Consider the following 13,376-nt stretch of genomic DNA (forward strand, 5'->3'; position numbering starts at 1 on the left):
CAAAATAGAAGAGGTCTCCTGACCAAGTCCTTGGCTAGTTCAATGTCTAACGGGGGCACGATGGAAAAGGACTCACAAAGGAGATAGTGCAGATGAACACCCTTGGAAAACTACAGACCTCTGTATGGAAGGCACTGGAATGAGAGCTTTGCCTTGTCTGGTTTTGCTGTCTGCACTTCCACTGCTTCTGAGAAAGGTATGCTCTCTGGGCTGTTTAGTTTGCTGATCATCATGATGGGTGGGTAGTTGGGGTCAGGAACCGAGGTGTCTGTTCCTGAAGAACCCATAGCTGAAGCAGTGTGGTGAAAAGGGCCACCAGGGGAAACCTAGGTGTTAACAGAGGTTGGAAGGGAACTATGGAGATACAGTCAAGTTGCCTAATGTGAAGCCCTTTCTTTGGCTCCTTCACAAAATCACCAGTAACATCTTTGCAGCTCACTAATGCTTTTGTATGAGTGGATTTGTGGGGTGGATGAAGGGGACGTGAGGAAACACCCAGTTGCCCCACTGGAACCAACTATGTGAACAGTGAAAGGGCACGTGCAGGCCCACGTTGGCCAGCTGGTGTGGGGCCTGAACACCATGAGGAAATTCACTGTGGTGAATTAAACACCTTCTCTGCTCTTAAGGAGCTCATGATTTTAGGTATGTTTTTCTTTCTTTATTACCTGTCTCCCTGAAGTAAAATGTAAGCTCCTTTAAGGGCAGAAGCTTTTACTATTGTTTTATATTATGACTGGCCCACAGTAGGTGCTCAATACTGAATAAATGAATGATTATGCTGTTATCTGATACCTCAACACCACTCACTCTGTCCCCTTCACTGCCACATAGATCCCTGTGGAATAAAAAAAAAAAAAGTAAATAAAGCCCAAGTATGTATTCAACACTGGCCGTGTGTAAGACCACACTGAAGGCACCATGAGGGGTCAGTAGGTCTAGTAATGACAAAGATATATCTACCAATCCCCACCCCCCACAAAAAAAATGCATAACAAAAACAAAATGAAACACAGTACAAGGGGAAAAGCCCTTAGTGCCACCAGAAAAGGGAAAGCCCAATGGGTGCAGTGGAGCATGCCTGTAATCCCAGCTGCAGAGGAGGCTGAGGCAGGAGGATGGCAAGTTCAAAGCTAGCCTCATCAACATAGTGAGGCTCTGAGAAACTCAACAAGACCCTATCTCAAAATAAATATTAAAAAGGGCTGGGGATATGTCTCAACAGTTCAGCACACCTGGGTTCAATTCCTGATAACCTCCCCCACCCAGCAAAAAAAAGAAAAATTTAGTGATCCCAAGTTCAAAGCCAGTCTCAGACAGTGAGATCCTGTCTCAAAATAAAAGGGCTAGGGATGTGACTCAGTGGTTAAGTGCCTCTGGATTCAATCCCCAGTACAAATAGATAAATAAAAACAGTTGGGGATGTAGCTCAATGGGAGAGCACTTGCCTAGCATGCATAGCGCTTGGTTCAACCCCCTAGGGGTGGCGGGGGTCGGGGGAATAAAAATGTGACTTCCAGCCAGGGAAATCAGCCAATAATAATAGAATGTAACAAAAAACAGCAGCAGCCACAATTGACTAAGCACCACTGTTTAAAAGGCACCATCTTGAATGCCTTTCATATATAATTTCATTTTATTCTCTCAACACCTCTTCAAAACCATGCAACTCAAAATGTGTTCCCATGATCTAGGTATTTATTGGAAATTGCAAATCTTGGGCACCACCCCACACCTACTAGGTCAGCACTGGCATTTTAACAAGATCACCAGGGAACTTGTATGCATCATAAACTTGAGAAGCACTGATTGAAAGCAGTTATTGTTTTATTTCACAGATGAAGGAACTAAGCCTGAGAGAACTTAATGGCCTTTCCTCAAGCCACTCTACTGGAAAGAGAGGATTGGAGCCATTGAAGCCAGGCTCATCCAAGGTCTTTGTTTTTAACCAAGCTTCACGGGATGAGTTGGCATCTGAGCTAGACCCTGAGATATGGGTAGGACTAGGATATCCAGAGAATGGAGGGCAGGCAGAGGAGATGACAGCATCAGCAAAAGCCCTGAGTGGGGAGCCTCCAGCCAGGCTTAGGACACGGTTCTTAGTTCAGTCTGGCTACATGGTTCTTAGTTCAGTCTGGCTGCAGCTCCAGGAGTCTGCAGTGATAGCAAAAATGGTCAGTTGGGGGCTTGGATATAGCTCAGTTGGTAGAGTGCTTGCACAATGCCCTGGGTTCAATCTCCAACACCACAAAAGAACAAGCAAATAAAGAGTGGTCAGTTGGTTCACACAGACACCCCTACCAAAGGGTATGGGAGCTGCTAGTTAATTGGGTGGGCAATGGAAGCTGCCTTGAGTGCCTGTACAAAAGGCTCTATCCCTCCTGCTGAAATGACTTGGACAGGAGGGGCTTAATGGGCTTCACATTCTAGTTTGGGTTCTGCCTCTACTTCACTGGCTAATCTTGAGGGTAGGTGACTGACCTCTGTGTTCTTGTACCATGATTATTATAATAATAAAAAATCAGAGTTGGCAATCTCAGTACAAAAATGGTGGGAGCTTAGGTTTTAATTAAAAAAAAGGGGGGGGGATGGGGGATGATCTAGGGAAGCTCAGAACTCTATTTAGTACCAAAAAGTGTGTGTTGGGAGGTGGGTGGAGGGGTTACCCAATATTGTGAGGCATACAAAGTACCAGTGTAAGTACAAACTGTATTAATTGAACAACCGTAATAGATTAATGGTTTAAAATCTTAAAATCAAAGTAGATTTGTCTACTTTTGTGAATTTGGGTTTGAAACTGTTCTTAAGGACTAGAGAGTAAAATATGAACCACAAAAGCCCTGCACTTCTCCACCTACACACACTGTTGGAAATGAGACAAAACTGAAAACTTTGGAGGTGATGAACATTTCAGCTGGGCTTTTCACTGTTTCTTCAAACCTCAGGTCTCTACGCCCTGTGAAATAACCAGCTGTTTCTTATTTTCAGCTTTGACATTTGATGCCATTACCCAGAATGCTGTGTTCTGATGTAAGGGAGGTGTTTTCTGAGGGGTTTGAAGCCACAGGACCTTCTTCCCCTATTTCAGCTCACTGCCTATTCACCATGATTCTCCTAGGAAGAAGCATGGGGCAGGGAATCCTAAGACTGTGTTTTAGTCCCAATTCTCACATAAATTCTATGGGCAACCCTGAGGGGCCAGCAAAGGGTGTTTTAAGGGCTTACTAAATGGCAGGTACTCTCAAGAGCACTTCCAGCAACTCAGAATGCAGGGGTAGTCTTACCCCTAGCTTCCAGGAGTACCTCAAATTTTACTGAGCTGCTAAGCAGCACAGGTGGGTTCCTACCAGGAATGGAGTCCAAAGCCTCTCCACCACATCCCAGGTCCTATCTTGCAGTGCTGGGGTCATTAATTTGTGAAACAACAGTATAGGGCCTATTAGCCTCACTATCCCAGATATGTACACCAGTAGACCATCAAATAGAAATGACATTTCCTGCAATTAACATGCACTTGAGTATTGTACAATGTCTGAGTTGGACCGACAGTTCTGTTAGGAAGCCTTGCCCCAAGATTTAGGACCTCAAGCCAGAATCCATGAATCCAGGGCACCCCCACCTGGCAAGTGGACCCAAACCAACCTATACATTATGGTTGCTTCCCTCTGGCCTATCTCCAGGCAGTCTGATGGTCTGAGAAGGGCTCTATCTAATTGGGGTCCCATTCCCACCATCTCCTGCTCCTCTCCAGCCACAATCTACTTCCCAGCCACTTCTCTTTAATCACTCTCAGCTTGAGGCAATTCCACACCAAGTGATGGCTAATTTACTGTGACATTACACATTCAGTGGAGTCAGACCAGCTCTACCTCTGCTTCCTCATCTATAAAAATGGGAGTAATACTACCTTAGGGAGTTGTTAGGAGGATGAAAGGAGAGAATGGCTAGAACGCAGTTAACACTGTGCCTGACGCTTGGTAAACACACAACAAATGGTGATGGACTCCCTCTCTCCTATGACTCCTTCCTTTCCCTAAATCCATTTCTCTTTCTCTTCATCACATTGGGAGGGGTAGAGGGTGTTACCACAGAATGAACCCAGAAGCACTTAATCATTGAGCCACATCCCCAGCCCTTTTTGAAATTTTGAGACAGGGTCTCACTAAGTTGCTTAGGGCCTAAGTTGCTGAGACTGGCTTTGAACTTGTGATCCTCTTGCCTCAGCCTCTCGAGTTGCTAGGATTACAGGCTCTACCACCATATCTGGCTTCTACATCACATTTTTAAAAAAAATTTATGTTTTAGTTATAGGTGGACACAATATCTTTATGTTTTTATGTGGTGCTGAGGATCAAACCCAGTGCCTCATGCATGCTAGGTGAACACTCTTCCTCTTGAGCCACAACCCCAGCTCCTCTGCATCACATTTTGAGCCAATCCTCTCTATACCCTAGGGGAAAAATAAGTTATACCCATCAGTTAAGTCAGAGTTTTCTGTTGGGAGGTATGGAACGAAGAGATCCAAAGAGAGTGACGGTCACTGCTGGCCTACAGGCAGCCGCTCAACTACCTGGCCAGCCAATGGTTGTCCAGACCCCACTGTTATAACCAAGGCAACAAGGTTCATTGCTCCCAATCATCCAACGGCAAAGAGAAGATGTTCTGCAGAAGAAGATATTGGAACAGCATTGGAAGCAAAAAAAAAATTAACCTAGGTGAGCAATGCCCCCCAAGTTTTGAACATCTGTTCTAGGCAGTCTTTTTACTGAAAGTGCAAATAAGGTAGCGCTTATTGTAAGGGTGTTTGTGGTCTACTAAGGATTACAGGAGCTTATGGAAATGGAAGACAAGGACCCTGGGAGGGCTGGGTCTCTCAGAGTCAAAATGAAAAGTCTGGATCCACAGCACCTCCAAGACCCTCAGTAGCTCAAGTCCGTGGGGCTTTACTCATCTCATGCCTCAGCCACTCTGCCTGGGCCTGCTCCAGTCTCTTTACCTGGACTTTTCTCCACCTCATCACCATCATCTTGCAAGGACTCCTCAAAGGCCCCTTCTCTATCTCACCATCTCGTTACCATTTCAACTTGTCTGTCAGTAGTCCCCAGTTCAAATTTCTGAGAGACAGCATGCATCTCTTTTTCCTCACTGGTCACATCACAGGTCCCTGGTGATCCTGTGAACTGGGGCTGTTCATGCCTCTGATGTCTATCTCTGGTCCAGGAAGTTTTGATTAGAGGGTCCACAAGTTTTGATTAGATGGAACACAAGTTTATGGGAGAAAACATGGTTACCCGTATATGAACAGGAGTCATGAATGTACACGTTTCACTTGGAAAGAACTATGAGGACAGCAAGCACCGGGGCTGACATGTTGACTACATCCACATGCCAGACAGCCCTACACCAGCCCTCCCTCACCTCTGCTGCTACAGACAACCAAGATGTCCCACCTGACAATGCCCAAGTGCTTAGTGGCTGGTGGTCAAAGGAACTGTCAGACCAGACTCCTTCTGTCTCCTTCCTTCCCTGTCAGTGACCTCTTCCCCTTTTTTCTTATACAGATTGAGTTCATTCCATTTGCAACCTCTAACCCTCTTCCTTCTGTCACTTCCCAGCCATTCATTACTCAGTGTAGTAGATGTGGTAGGTATAACTTTTTTCTGTCCAGCACACTTTGTTTTTCTTAGAGGAACTCTGCTCCCAGTTCATGTAGTCCTAATGGAGCTGTCATTGGCTAGGCCTCAGTCCTCTACTACACAAGATGATACCTGACCCAAAACAGACAATTGGAATATCCATCCCCCTTGCCAGGAATGGGGGCAACTCAGGATAGATCATCTGAGGAATGCGGCCAAATTTAGACAAGCAAGGTTGAGGGATTAAGAGGGAGAGATTTTCTTTTTAAAGTTCAGATAGTCTAAGCTGATCACGTGCAACTAGTTCCCACAAATACCTACTTCTCTCAAGTAAATTCTTTGTTCTCTCCCCCTTTTTCTTTGTAGGTCCCTAAATGACTCTAATCAAAGCTGATACATTACATTTGCAACTAGTCTACTATTAGGTGTGAAGGGGATAAATGAAATTCAAGTTCCTAAGGTCCCTGCACAGTCCCCCCAAACAGTAAGGATATCACATCTAACTTTAATCTATCAACTTTGGTTAAATTAAAATTTCTGGGGTAACTAAAGAAGAGAAAGTATATAACATCCAAAACAGGAGAAGTAAAAACACAAAAAACAAAATGATTTTAAAAAACCAAAAGAAGAAAGCAAGCTAAAACAAAATGGAGGGGCGGCATGACAAATTATATATAGAGAACATAAAACAAGGAGGCAGACTTAAACCCAAACACAACAGTGGTGATATTAAATGAAAACAGACTAACCGTTCCAGTTAAAAGACAAAGAGTCAGCCTATAAAAAAACAAAACAAACCTGCTGGGCATGGTGGTACATGGCTATAATCCCAGGGGCTGAAGGAGGAGAATCACAAGTTTGAGGTCAGCCTCAGCAATTTAGCAAGCCCTAAGCAACTTAGCAAGACCTTGTCTAAAGTAAATAAATAAATAGATAGACAGATAGATAGATAGATAAGATGTAGCTCAGTTCTAGAGCACCCCTGAGTTCAATTCCTAGGACCTGCCCCCACCCCTGAAAAAAAAAAAGTATGTGTTGTTTATAAGAGCCAATCTTAAAACACGGATACATAAAAGTTGAAACTAAAAAACAGTAAAAATATAACTCATCCAGATCAACTAAAAAGGTGACATAGTTCTACTATCAGATGAAATAGAATATAAGGCAAAAAGAAAAAGAAAAATCTACTAGGGATAAAAAAGGGCAGCTTCCTAAGGATAAAAGGTTAACTCACTGGGAAGATATAACAATTTAACAATTATATGCACTTGATAATATGGGCTCAAAGGCATAAAGCAAAAAAAAAAGGTGAAATAAATTCATAATCATGGTTGGATATTTTAACACAACTCTATAATCTCATAGAGGCAAAAAATAAGAACAAAGGCCTGAATGTGACTGATAAACTTGATAACAATGGCTTTATATAGAACAATGAATCCAATAACTGTAGGATGCACATTACTTTTAACCACACCTGGAACATTTATTAAAAAAAAAAACTAATCATAAATATAGCCTTAACTAGGATTTCAAAAAAAATTAAAATTATATAGAACAAGTTCACTGACCACAATCAATTAACCAAAGATAACCAGAAGATACTCATAAGTTTGGAAATTAAGAAATGCATTTCTTAGATACCTATGGCTCAAAGGAGAAATCACGAGGTATGTGAAAGAAGCTCATTCACATACACCACAGAAAATGTCTATGGATATTCCTGGCAGTCAGAGACTGTAAGCAATCCGTGTCCATCCATCATAAAATGAATAAACACACTGTGACCTATTCATACCATCAAACACTATCAGCAATGAAAGTCAGTCAGGCTGCCACGTGGATGGATGCCACAAGCAAGAATCTGAGCGAAAGAAGTCAAACAAAATGCAAATAGTATGCTTCCACATATATGAAGTTAAAGTAGTAAAACTAAACTACACTGCTTAGGGATGTAAATATGGAGAAGTAAACTATTTAGAAAAGCAAAGGGATGGTTACCATAAAAGTGGAGATAGTGGTTTCTTCTAGGGGAGGAGGTTATGATTTGGAAGGAAGGACTTCGTATGTACTGGCAACGTCCAGTTCTTGAGGTGGGGGTGGTTACACTGTATTTCCCTTATAAACCTTTGTGGGGTTTTTTTCCTGTATGCATATTTGTTATTTTTCATACTAAAAAAAATTCATAATAAAGATAACGGAATATATTGATCATTGTTTGATTCTTAGAAAACAGAGAACTATTGAAAAGACTTCCTTTTTTCTTCAATCACATAACCAGCTTTTTATTTTTTCCTTTTTGAGACAAGGCAAGGTGATGGATTTTTTCCATGTTGCCCAGATTGGTCTCAAAACTCCTGGGCCCAAGGGATCCTTGTAAGTAGCTCAGACTGTAGGTGTGTGCCACTGCCCTGGCCCTGGCCAAAATCCTTCATTTAAAAATTAAAAACTTGCCTCCCAAACCTCTAAGATATATGTCAAGTAAATTTTCAGTCCTGTATATTTTCATTGTCTAATCTCTTAGGAGTGTAGGCAGAGACAGCCTCCAGAGAACAGAAGTGTGTTGTCAACGGTCACCTGAGGGTCCCTCCTACATGTGAAAAAGTAAGATTGAGTAGGTACCCAAAGTCCTAGAGTGGACATCTTGTTGAAGGCTGCCATTCCTGAGAATCCTTGGTTAATTAAAATGCTGAAGAGAAGTGGAACTAATTTACTAAAAGGTCTTGGGTTAAATTTAGGAAAAGAAAAAAAAAGTTATTGAGCCCTTAAGCTCTGATAAAAGATTTGAAAATAGGATATCTTGGATGGTCTCAGGTGACTCCAGGAGACCAGGGAAACCCAGCCTGGTGACAGCACAAGGCCCAGCATATGGTGCTGTTGCCAAGAGCCTAGCCCAGAGACACTGCCTGCATCCCAGTTGGCTACATTCAGCCACCCGCCTGCAAAAGAAATGGAAGAGAGAAAAATGAATAGTGAATTTTATGCAATTTGGTTGAACTGAGGGAGAGGGAGTAGCTAGACTATTTCTTTGCAGGTCTCACAGAAGCAGTTACAATTTATAGAAACAAAACCCAGGTGATATACATTGGAGGATTTAGTTGGCCTAGGTTAGACAGGGTGGGGGTAGGAAGCTGGAGATCTTGGGTTCTTTGGCACCTGTCAGGATGTGGAGGTTGCAGCCCTCCCAGCCTCCATGGCTTGAGGATGCCGTTCCCAATTTCAGATGGGAGGGACGGTGGCTCCCAACTTCAGTCTGTTTCAGTGCTTTGGGGAAAATAGCTAAGAATGTGAGCATAAACTTCGGGGGGGGGGGCTCTAACTTGGGAATCCAAGCATGGGATACTGCTGGCAGGGTTCTGGACCAAAAAGGGTGTCAAGCCGCAATGACCACATCCACACATCTTTGGACCAGGCAGGACAGCTCCTCAATAGTGACACCATATAGCTGTGTCAGAAATAACAAAGTAGGTACGCCAGTCAGACACTGTTCTCTCCTCTGGACAGTGATGGTTAAGACTAACCCCTATAGACTGCATAAGCCTCCAGAGGGCTTGGAATTCTCACGACTGAGGGCATTAGAGGACTTGGGAAACTATTTGGAGGGGGGGGACAACAACTCTGTGACTGCATTAGAACCCAACTTGTGAAATGAGACACACTGATTAAACATTTAAATTAATAGACAAAATCTTAATGTCTCTCTTTATCCTATCTTTATGTATACAATATCCAACATTTCAGATGAGTGGGAAACTAATCATTAAGCTAACAGAGGGTAATGAGGGAAATGAACAGGCATCTCAAACAAAGCCCATGAAGGTGACTCAAGAGAAGGTTCATTCATTAAGGCAAATTGAAAGACAAAATGCTTGTTGTACCATCTATTGTTCCTGTGTGACTGAGGCCCATAAAAAAGAACTAGTTTCTTTGACATTTCCTTTGAAAAGCGTGTGATGTCTTCTTGGTTGCCCGGGCCACTATCCCTCCTGCCTCAGAGAGCTCTTGCTGGCTTCCATGTACATTTTTATCAGAGACCTGCTGATCTGCCTCTTGATGTGGCAATGTCCTCAGTTTACCCAACTCTCCCTCCATCAATTATGAGGTCCCCAAGGCCAGGGTCTCTCTCTATTTTTATCTGTTCTTATTCCCACTTCTCTTGGCCCTGCCACCAGTGCATGTTTGTTGAAGAAAAGAATGAAAAAAAGGAAGAAAAGGAGGAGGAAAAAAAGGGAGAAAGGAGCATATGTCTGAATTGCAACTGAAAAGCAACAAAAATCCAAGACAAATCCTGGGTGAACTGGTTGAGGACTTGACCAAGCATTGCTTAATAGCTACTTGTGCTATCATAAAAATACAATTCCCCTGATAACCATGGAAACCAGAATGAAGGCATTATGGTGAGGGTTGCTCTTTTCAGAAATTTAACAACAATAAGAGGCCTGAAACCAGAAAGACAAAGAAGTCCAAGTGTTCCAGACCAGAAGGAAATCCTTTCCTAAAAGCTCTGACAAAGCAGCTTTTTCTCCAGTCTCTAAAATCTCACCAGGCTTCCACAAGGGCTGTGGAACAGCAAGGGATCATGAAACAATTCAGGCCTCTTATGTACTGCTGTCCCTTGGGGCCAGCTGCTATGAGGCAAGCTCACTGGGAGCTGGAACTTATTGTTATTATAAAACGTATTGCTTATAATGTTTATGTTATTATAAAACATACATATCCTCAAACTAACATAGCTAGTTATGGAAAAAGCCCCAAGGGGACAGAGACCATGTTTGTTTCATTCACAACTCTATCTCTGGTTCCTGGTGGGTGTACAAACACACAGTAGGGACTCTGTAACTATTTGTAGAATAAAGCAAAAATTATGTTAGAACATAGGGAAAGCACAGTGCCTGGCAAGATGTACATCCTCTCCACCACCCAGTGCCAACACTCTGTTGAGTCCTGAGCAAAATCAAAGTCCTGTCCTCATTCCAGGTCCAATTTCTCTGTTTGCGAAAGGAGACAGCTGGATTACATGGTTCTCCAGGCAGCTTCCAGTTCTGACAGTCAATCACTGTACTGTGCTTTTTTTGGTGGCAGCACATGCCTGGCACTTTTCTCTCCCCCACCCTCCCAAAGGGAATCTGATACCCATCTGCTCAAGTAAATTAATGTTCCTATCCTGCCTGACTCATTTGGTAGGAACAACAGGTTCACATGCCATTGTAAAACAGAAGGCAAAGGGGGCCCAGAATGACAGAAGGGGAAAGGATTCTACAAACCAAAATGGCACTGTATTAGGACCACATATAAGTGTGATTATTCTACTAAACCTTACTACTTCAACAATGCTAATATTAACAGCACTCTGTAATGAGCTTTCTGTGGCCAGCGCCACGCTAAGTCCTTTATATTTAATCCTCACAGCAACCTATGAGAAAGGACTATTATTTTCTGCTTTTAACAGATGAGGTTTCACTCTAGCCCAAGGTCACACGGCTACTAAGTAGAAGAATTAGGACTTGAACCCTGGGCTGAACGCCTCCGGAGTTCTGGCTCTTCAAATGGCTTTCCCATCTCTTCTTCACTCAAGTCCCATGAGGGAGGCAGGGCAAGGGTTACCCCCTCTTCCTTAAAAGAGAGAGACTTTCCACTAGTACAAAACGCAGAAGACCCAGTGGGTACCCGGCCCCAGACTTGCTAGGTGCAGGTTCTTTCCATCCCGAGTCGCACGGTTCCTCTTGGACTTAACACACTCGCAAAGCCCCATGGCTGGAGGCAACCGCGGAGTTACTGGCTCCCAGCAGGGTGGTTTTACAAGAGAACAACAAGACAGCTCCTCCAGCAGAGGTTCCAGGTGGCTTTAGAGCACCCCCTCACCAGGAGCCAGGCCCCTCATTCCAAAGCCCCATCACTCGCTCAGCCTCTGCCCGGACCGAACGGCGCCTGCTTCGCGGGTCGCCTGGTGAAGCGCCCGCTGTTCCCGGGAGGCAGCCTCGAAGCACCCCTGCCCTCCCCCGGCAGTTCCAGATCTGGGAGTGGGTCACCCTGGGCCCGCGTCGGCCGCTGCTTACCTCGCAAGGAGTCCTCGGGCCGCGGTCGCGGTGCTCTGGAAGCAGCCCCCGCCGCCGAGCCGCAGCGCAGCCGGAGGACTGCAGCGCGCGCCAGGGGCGGGCGGACTGGCGCCCCCGAGCCCCGCCTGGGGCCGACAGCTGCCGGCGGCTCGTGCGGGCCGCCGCGTCACGTGACGCACGGGACTGGGGCTGTCGGGAGCGGCGGCTGGCCCCGGGTTGGGCTCGCGACCACTGCTGCGGGGAGGAATTTCTGCCGGCAGGGGGCCGGGAGAGATGTGAAGGGGCGGACTGGGCTTCGGGTGCTGCAAAGAGAGCTTGGGGAAGGACGCTGCAGACTTACATTGCGTGGCCCCAGAAGGGGTAGAAAACAGAATCGGTGGGCGGAAACTGCAAGGAGGCGTACTTGGGGGGTCAATACAAAGAAGCTTCTTCCAAGCACCCGAGTTATCTAACAGTGTAATGGGCTATTTCAGGAAGTGGTGTTTTCTTTGTGGACGTACACTTAGGGGCTGAACGACCCTGACCACTAGCTGAGGGCCAAATGATCACTGGGTGTATATATTAAATTAGTTATACGTAAAGGGCTTAGCATAAAGCATTCCACATAGTAAGTGCTGTGTAACAGTGTTAGTCGCTTCTGCTGCTGATTGTTATTATGGGCACAGAAGTGAACAAAGCTGTTATGGCTCCTATTCTGAAATTCTCTGGGGTAGAAGAGGCAGCAATCAAGTACCATTTAAATAACATGTTTAGCTGGGGGCGGTGGTGCACACCTGTAATCCCAGCGGCTCGGGAGGCTGAGGCAGGAGGGTCGCAAGTTCAAAGTCAGCCTCAGAAACTTGGTGAGGCCCTAAGCAACTTAGGGAGACCCTGTCTCTAAATAAAATCTAAAACGGAGCTGGGGATGTGGCTCACTGGTTAAGTTTTCCTGGGTTCAATCTGTGGTACCCACCCCGTCCCAATCAACACGTTTAAAATTTTGGCAAATGAAGGAACTCTAATTTAAAACTGATGATTGAAACAAACTGAAACTAGGAGCCCCCCCCCCAATCTGAAATTGGGAGTGACTTCCACAAGAATGGAGGCTGGGAGAGCTGCAAACCCCCACCATGTAGGTGCTAACACAGGAGGACAACTAAATCCTCAATGTTTATCACCTTTTTTGAGGGGGATATTGAATTCAGGGGCACCCAACCACTGAGCCGCATCCCCAGCCCTGTTTTGTATTTTATTTAAAGACAGGGTCTTACTGAATTGCTTGGTGCCTCAGCCTCTGCAACCACTGGTATTACAGGCGTGTGCCACAGTGCCGGGCTCCTATCACCTGTTTTTTGTTTCTATAAAATTATAACTGTGGGGCTGGAGGTGGGGAGAAGCAATCCAGCTGCCCCTGCCCCCCAGTTTGATCAAACTGCATAAAGTTCACTATTCATTTTTCCATCTTTTGTCTGTCACTTAAGTAGGCAGGCGGCTGAATCCAGCCAGCCGGACCAGGCAGGGTCTCTGAAATAGGTTGTTGGTAACAGAATCAAGGGTGGTTGTGGAAGACCTCTCAAATGAAGGTGAAGTTAGCCAAATTTAAAGACAGGCAAGGAAGGCCTGGGTGAAAGCTCTTCAGCCAGGGTAGATGGAGAAAAGATTGCTCCTTTGGGATATGTAAATGTCCAGTTTGTCTTAAGTTTTT

The 13,376-nt window shown here is 44.8% G+C and overlaps 1 protein-coding gene across 1 annotated transcript in view; it reads right to left on the reverse strand.

The window, feature by feature from the left end:
* Fbxo10 (F-box protein 10) overlaps window positions 1–11,953 on the reverse strand; it is a 65,445-nt gene extending 53,492 nt beyond the window's left edge. Inside the window, 1 exon segment of the mRNA XM_078047834.1 lies at window positions 11,693–11,953. The gene's annotated coding sequence lies outside the window, so the exon portion shown is untranslated.
* Window positions 11,954–13,376: the final 1,423 nt, after the last annotated feature.

The sequence above is a fragment of the Ictidomys tridecemlineatus genome, chromosome 4 (genome assembly GCF_052094955.1).
Source record: "Ictidomys tridecemlineatus isolate mIctTri1 chromosome 4, mIctTri1.hap1, whole genome shotgun sequence".
NCBI classification, from domain to species: domain Eukaryota; kingdom Metazoa; phylum Chordata; class Mammalia; order Rodentia; family Sciuridae; genus Ictidomys; species Ictidomys tridecemlineatus.